This window comes from Cupressus sempervirens, chromosome 3, assembly GCF_028749045.1.
Source record: "Cupressus sempervirens isolate cs-2001-9-10 chromosome 3, ASM2874904v1, whole genome shotgun sequence".
Lineage (NCBI taxonomy): Eukaryota > Viridiplantae > Streptophyta > Pinopsida > Cupressales > Cupressaceae > Cupressus > Cupressus sempervirens.
Genome location: NC_143120.1, coordinates 422,201,495 through 422,207,950, shown reverse-complemented (window position 1 = coordinate 422,207,950; position 6,456 = coordinate 422,201,495). Strand labels below are relative to the sequence as shown.

Sequence of the window (6,456 nt, the reverse complement as noted above, 5' to 3'; positions counted from 1 at the left end):
CTTTTATAATAAACAATGAGGCATAGTTTGATGGAGTTTTTAAAGAATTAAAAATATATTAATGAAATAATCTAATGTCAAAAAGTTTAGGAGGATATTTAATGATACATATCAATGTAATTAGAAGCATAAATACTACAAATTTGAAGTGGAGAAAAGTGATAGAAGCAATCACCCATATTCTTGAAAAAATGTCAACCACCCTCTTAAACATTCATATGTTAAGTATTATGGCTGCAATATTCTTGACTAATATGAGTAGACCAAAAGTCATTTATAGTTAATGACCAATCAAATAAAAGTCTAAGAAAATATTTCAATCATCCTAGATGAAGATAAATAAAAATATTGTATTATGGAAGATTAAGTGTGAGAGAACCTATTACATATCCCCACAAAGTTATTTTTAAAATGCATACTCTCAAAGCCCAAAATAAGAGAATAAAAGCCAAGGAAAATGTGAAAAGATTCAAATGCACACCCAAAATCCTTATCTAGTGACTAGAGACTGAAAAACCCTAAAGTTGTGCAACAACAACATAGGACCATAAAAATTATATAGCTACCTATGCTTGAAATAAATCCCTAAAAACTCCATTGCATACTATCATTCACACCATGTGATGTATCATTTTCCTTCTTGCGTTCAAATCTTCAAAAAATAACTTGTGATTGATTTTTTCCATTCTTAAGCTCTATAATTCGCTTAATACATAAATCTAATTAATAATTAAAAATAGGCATCTCATTAATATATTGTAGGGTGTTTTTGACTTTTTTTTTAAAGATATATATCCTAATATCAATATGGTATATAAGCATAATATAGATAGATACATAGAGAGGGGAAAGAGAACACATAATAGATAGATAAAAATATTTCATTAAATGTTATCTTACTTATTTAAGAGTTTTCATATTTTTCTTTAGAAATAAATTAAAATGGTGGATTTGAATTAATTTACTAATTAAAAGTTATTTCCTTGTATATTGAATATACTTTAGTATTATTCACATATTTGAATATATACATACACACACATACATGTATACATGCATACATACATACATAAGACAAAAATGCTAGATATTTATGTTATTTTATTTTTTATTAAGAATTATATTTATTGCTTAAGATTTATTACATAAAAAGATCATATATATTAGTTGTGCTAGTTTAATAAAAATATATTAACTGTATATGTTATAAAGAAAATATATTTAAACATATGTATCAAGTATTTTTGTGAACTTTTTTAATATAATAATTAAACAAAATTTATTTTATAAATAAATAAATTATGATAATTTAACTATGGTGTTGCAATCCGTATTGAATCAAGATTGAAATGCTCTTAAAATGTTATTTTTTGAAATCTTTAAAAAAATTAGTTTCCCCATAAATATGATATTGTGGCATACATAGGTAGCAAGAATTGATTTTAAGTAGTAACTAATGTTTATGCTTAACCTCGTATATCACTAGAGGATTGACTTTAGCTGTTAACTAATGTTTAACCAGTAACATTGCTATCACTAGAGCTGTTTGTGTGGCTTTGGTTTTCTGGGCTATCCATAAGCGCTGAGCTCATAATCTGTGGTGTTTGAGGCTCCATCTTCCCTTCCAACATCTGCACCACTTGCCTCATACTTGGCCTCACTTCCTCGTCCTCCTGAATGCATAACAGTGCTACGATACATGCTCTTCTTACCTCTTCCATTTCCCCCTCCTCTAGAACAACACCCTCCTCCACAATATTTATCATGTTCGCCTGCTGAAATTGGCTTGCAGCCCATGTAGGAAAATATAGCTTACTTGAATCTTGCACAGTTAAGTCCAGATTTCTTCGCCCGGAGATTATTTCCAAAAGAGTCATACCAAAACTGTAGACATCGACCTTAGGAGTGATTGGAGTACCGGCGATCCACTCCGGAGCCAAGTATCCTCTCGTTCCTCTTGTAGTCGTCAGCACGCGGCTCAGATCTCTACCCATTAGCTTCGCCAACCCAAAATCTGCCAACTTGGGTGACATATTACTGTCCAGAAGAATGTTTTCAGGCTTGACATCACTGTGAATGATGCAACCTCTGCATTCTTCGTGGAGATAGAGCAACCCTCTTGCAGTGCCTAGCGCGATCTCAAATCGGGTCTTCCAGTCGAGCACCTTCCCCTCACCGATCGCGGAATTACTTCTGAACAGCAGGGAATTCAGAGAGCCGTTGGGCATGCAATCATAGATCAGTAACCGTTTCGATCCTTGCGCACAAAACCCTCTAAGCCTGACCAAATTGACATGTTGTATGTTTCCAAGGGAACTGATTTCTGCTCGGAATTGCTTCTCATCTTGTCTCGAACACTTCATCTTTTTCACGGCCACGACTGTACCGTCTGGTAGAGAGCCTTTGAACACGGAACCAGATCCTCCGCTCCCCAGCTCAGACCTAAAATTCCTTGTTGCAATTTTCAGCTCCTTGTAAGTAAACATTCTAAGAAAAGGGTCTAAAGAATCTTCACGCCTGTCCATCGATCGCTGCCGACCTCTCCGCCAAATGAAAACGGAAGAAATAGTTAGGGCAACGGTGAGTGCACCAACGATCCCGAGCACTGGGCCAATAATACTTCTGCTTTTGCGTTTCTCGGAAAGTTGAGAGGGACCCATTCTAATGAAGACATTTGTATTCCTTCTCGATGAAGTAGAGTTGCGCAGGTTGAGCAAATCTCCGGACCAGATTTGGCAGGGGCCTGAAGGCGGATTGAAAGAAAAAGCGGTGCACGAGCAGTTGCGAAGACAGGCTCTTTTGCAATCTTTCTCTGTGGATATTGCAGGGTTTGAGAAAGCGTAATCATCAGGCAACCTTACGCCAAGATGGAATATGAATCCGTCACTGCTGCAGTTTAACTTGTTCTTCCGAACACAGCCAGTGGACGCCCAATCTTGGGAAACCCAGGCGTGATTGTTTCTGGGTTTGAAGCCTTCGACGCAGCTGCAGAGCTGAAGATTTCTGGGGTCACAGATTCCGAAGGCACCACACGGACCATACGCGGCGCATGCATCTCTGGGAATGGACCAGAACATGCTCCATTTATTACTGCCATCCAATGCATGCTGTCGCCCTTGTCCGAACTTAGTCACGACGAAACGTGCGAGAGCAGTGATGTTAGGAACAAACATGTAAGTCAAATACAAACCAGAGCCATTACTTTCAATACTGATATTGAAAATGTGTTTGTCCTCAATTTCTGGAATTCCGCTGAAAATTGTGCCGTCCCAAAGTCCGGTCGCCCAATACTGTACAGAATTGTTCCATTTCAGCACAAATTGTTTGGCCCCGGATGGATCCATCTGCAGGGAAAAAAGGCCAGGAGCAGGATCCGTTGAGCTTTTCCAGGAGATTAGCTTTTGATGATATCCACCGAACCTCATCCCGGGCAACAAGGTATCTACTGGATTGTCGAAACTCTGCCAAACGGTATTAGATTGGCTGTCGTTCGTCAGCATTAAGAAATTACCAGAATCCAATAACACAGCCCGGGATGCCTTGCTTGTTGTGTTGGCTGACCAAATAGATGCACCCTCTGCATCGAACAGAACCAATCTACCATCTTTTGACAGCATCAGAACGCCAGACCGGTTTCTGGCCGGTGTCTCCCTGTTGGCCACCCAAACATAAGTCTTCTCTGGTATTTTAGGGTACCAGATGCCAATATACCAGTTGCTTCCGTTGGGGCTGAAGAATCCCAACTCAAATGTACCACTCTTTGAAATAATTGTCTGGTTTCCAGTGAGGGAGGCACCCAATGGAATAGTATCTCGAGCACCACTATTACCCTTGAGCTGAAAAAAAATGGCAACTGCAAAAAGCAGGCTTGACCATATATTTCTCATTGCTGTAAAAGTCACCTTGCAACGAATAAACTATTAACTTGAATGGCTGCCTTACTCTATATAAGCCGAAAACAAAATATTAAGTCGCAGATAGAATTTTCTCCATGTGTTGCGTGTCAAAGGATTCACAGACACGGTGCGTAGTGGACAATGCTAGTAATTTTTAACGCGTGAAAACAAAAATTAAAGTTGACTTGATTGTATCCAAGTTCTCATTTGTGGAATCGGTATTTCTATCTTGGACATTTTTATTTGTTGAATCGATTGTGGAGAAGATATTTTTTAGTTAGATGATATTTAGTTCATAGGCTATCTTGCATTGGCTTGGCACCGTCTAAAAAGCAAACTAAAACGCATATTTTATCAAGGGGTATACTAGTTTTTTATTTACATTGCATTATATACTTTACGATCTTCTAAACATTTGCATTTTAAAAACGATCTATAATTTTAGTACTTGAAGATTTGATTGTTATTTTGGATCAAATGCAGTATCAAGACCAATTTAATTTGCTGTGCTTAGATTGTAATCTTTGCAACAAAATCTTTTCCCCCGCCTATTTCACAACCCTAACTCTGCCGACACATACATTTCAGATAACAATAGATTATTTTACCTAGCAAATGTTCTCCGACCATGATAATAGCTATTGTCATAGATTTTGTACATATATATAATAAAAAAATTAGATTTATTCTCTAGAGTAACCTAAGATTTCTGCACAAACATGCAAATATGACAAGTTAGAAACTTAATTTGAAGAAAGTTTTGACATTGAAAAAATACAACATTTTACATAGGAGAGCAGCATGCTTATATGTTCATTTTGTATGCATTCTTATTAGCTCTAATTTTCTATTTTTCCATATGCAAAATGGTTTTCTTAACCTAATGATTGGAATGGTTAGAAGCAAACATTAGCACAGGTAATTGTATTTGAAACTTGTAAGCATGTGGACATTTTTTTTATTTTTGTTTATTCATTGCTCTACTCAAAACTAGATCCATTCTCTCTAGGATAACCTTGTGGGTACCAAGATTATGGGACAAAGCAAGAATAATCATTTTTACTTGAGTAGTGATACATATTCAATTGAATATAGAAAATAGAGCACTACAAATAGCCATACATAGAGTTAGGTAATCTCAAATTTATAACTTTTTCTTCTCCGCCTATTAATAATCATTATTCATCTGTAACATACATAAGATTTTTATTTTCTTAGAAGATTTATGAAGTTTTCCATATTAGAAAAATTATTGATTCCAGGTTTCATAGAGCGCTATGACTACAAAAGAAACTACCAATTCTAATGCAAGTGCTTGTAGGTTATACTATTAGTAACTTAATATTATATTTCATAAACAATGCTTGTTGATGGTTTATATGCTTTTTTATTTCCTTGGCTTGTTCTTTTATTGTTTTGATTCTTCATTTGTTGTGAGTTATCGATTTGAGCTTGGAATATATCTCTACACTTTAAACATCTCTTCTATTTGTTAAAATTTTAAACATACTTCTTTGACCTTGGGATGATCCTTCTTCGATATCTATTGCTTCAAATTCAATTTTTTCTTGTCCAGCATTTCCCTCATCGACTACTACACACATGATATCACAAATAAAATCAAGCAAGTTTGTAAGGGGAAATGTCTCTAAAATTAAAAATTAAAGTTATAAAGTTTGCCTAGACCTAGAAATATAGAGAGAGATTGTACTTGCGGGAGATACATGTGTACCTATTGGAGCTTGGGATGAACCTTCACCAACCTCGGTAAGTTGTCCTAGTTTACATCCTAAAAATTTATAATTCATAAAACCATAATTTAATTAACACTAATCTTAAATATTATTAATTTAATAAACCCTAATCTTTAGTTAATAGTAACCCTAGGTAATTTAATATTTTCCATATTCCTAATTGAATAAACACTAATCCTAACTAAATAAAATTCTATCTAGAATAAGATTGTACACTATAGATAAAAAAATGCACTTGAAAAAAAATTGTACATATATACCTATCCTCTTATAGTATCTTGCTAAAGTATTTCAACAATTCTCATCTTCTTGTTCCTCTTGTTATTTTTTGTGCATACTTTTTTTCTCTTTTTTCTTTATTTCCCATCGCAAATTCTTCATCAAAACTTCTATAGCAAATAAGCTGAAAATATTTCCTTGTTCTCGATTCAAATGTGAATTACTTGATATGTTTTGATTCTTAGAAAATGAAATTAATGAATAATTATATATATGGGAAGTAAAAAAAAAGAAAAATTTCCACATAGGGCCGACCATAGTTTTGATAGAAACTACCAAGATAGTTTTGATCAAAACTACCTTTGTAATTTGGTAGTTTCAATTGAAACTACCTTGGCTTGGTAGTTTCTATTGAACCTACCATGTGCTTGATTAACTCAATGTTAACCGGGCCTTTTAGTTTCAATAGAAAGTAACTTAAAAAAATTCTATCAAAACTATGTAAAAATAAAATCTATCAAAACTAGCAAAATATAAGTGTTTTGCATAGGATAGAAGGTTTTCAATTGTTTTTGTGACTTCCAAAC

At 34.7% G+C, this 6,456-nt stretch overlaps 1 pseudogene across 1 annotated transcript; it reads right to left on the bottom strand.

Annotated features, from left to right (window-relative positions):
- Positions 1 to 1,400: 1,400 nt before the first annotated feature.
- LOC149566826 (G-type lectin S-receptor-like serine/threonine-protein kinase At2g19130 pseudogene) lies at positions 1,401 to 3,968 on the bottom strand (annotated as a pseudogene). The gene has a single exon (XR_016361584.1). The product of XR_016361584.1 is annotated as a G-type lectin S-receptor-like serine/threonine-protein kinase At2g19130 pseudogene (transcript).
- Between the last annotated feature and the right edge of the window lie 2,488 nt (positions 3,969 to 6,456).